Raw genomic sequence first — 1,399 nt, 5'->3', positions numbered from 1 at the left:
CGGATCATTTGTGTAAACTGTGATATTGAGAAAAAAATGTTGAAATACTTAATGACTTACAAAAAACAGCACCAAACTGGGAGCAAACAAGCCATTCTGTTCTGCAGAAGTCTTGCAAGATGGGGTGGTGCTTCCTATCGGTCTGGTCCTTTGTCTGATTCTTTTAAAAGATGAAAGTTCTTACTAAACCAATCATCGATTAATCTTGCAAGCGCTAATTCAGTTTCTGTGCTCTTCAGTTGCTTTCTCAAGTGTAGAGGTGGGGTGTGAGGAGACAGGAAAAGCACCATATCATGTTTAAACGAGTGTCTCTGTAAAGAATATATTTTTGATCCACAAGCCCCAAATAACTAACAAATTCAGCAGCATTATAATAGCTTTTGTGTTTGAAACTTTGCGTGCTATTTTAGGGGATCTGATTCACTTGGTAATGACACCTATTTTCACTCTGTTCTAGAGTTATGAAAATTATATTTGGGAAGATATATATATCTTTGGATATATATATATACATATATATATGTATACCTTCATTCATACTTTCTGAAACTTGTACTTTCTAATTACTCACCAGCCAAAAAATAAAGCTAGAAGATAGCTTTAAAGAAACAAGAAAATTTAACCAAGCGAAATTTGTGAGCATGCTTGTGAAATGAAATTGGCAATGTGATCTCATATTTTACTTCTATGTAACTCAGGAGGTTGGCGAGTCTTTCTTTTTGTTTTGCTACCGTATTTGTGAGTGTTGAAAGATGCATTCACATTTCTCAACTAAAAAGCTTTCCTGTGAAGACTTGCATCTTAATGGTACTTGACCCAGGAAGCCTCTGGAGATGCATGCAAACACCCTCTCAGTTCCCCTGGTTCGCAGTACATAGAATGTGAATAGACTCTAAGGAAGGCTTTCCGCTTCCCAGGTGTGTGATTCAAGGTATACGTGGTGCATGACTGAACAAGGCACTTTCTCAGATAAAATGAGGTAAAATCTTCAGATAACAGGCAGAGATCCTTTCCCAAATAGTACAGCTGCAAAAGGAAAGGGTGATCCCTGTGACTGGGTAGCATGGGCTGCTGCAAGCCTGGGGCTCACAAGTCAAGAGATCCAGTTGTGAGGCAGTTTCCCTAAGTCCCTCTACTTTAAAAAGCCTTGACTTTTGTCTGAAAAATTAACATGTGAAAATGCTGTTAGCGCTTGCCTGGTCCCTCTGCTTGTGGCTTCACCTGCTTTTAGCATGTGGTTCTGTAAGAACTGTGGTGTCTTATTTGTACATGTAATTTTACTTAGGTGGGGCAAATTCTTAGTTGGGGAAACTGCCACTCTAGAACATTCTTCTTCTTCTTCTTCTTCTTCTTCTTCTTCTTCTTCTTCTTCTTCTTCTTCTTCTTCTTCTTCTTCTTC

General features: G+C 38.6%; 1 protein-coding gene across 2 annotated transcripts in view; it reads left to right on the top strand.

The window, feature by feature from the left end:
- Fgf12 (fibroblast growth factor 12) overlaps positions 1-1,399 on the top strand; it is a 543,179-nt gene that overhangs the window by 185,353 nt on the left and 356,427 nt on the right. The gene's annotated exons all lie outside the window — the stretch shown is intronic.

This window comes from Microtus ochrogaster, chromosome 2, assembly GCF_000317375.1.
Source record: "Microtus ochrogaster isolate Prairie Vole_2 chromosome 2, MicOch1.0, whole genome shotgun sequence".
NCBI lineage: Eukaryota > Metazoa > Chordata > Mammalia > Rodentia > Cricetidae > Microtus > Microtus ochrogaster.
This window is presented reverse-complemented; position numbering and strand designations above follow the sequence as displayed.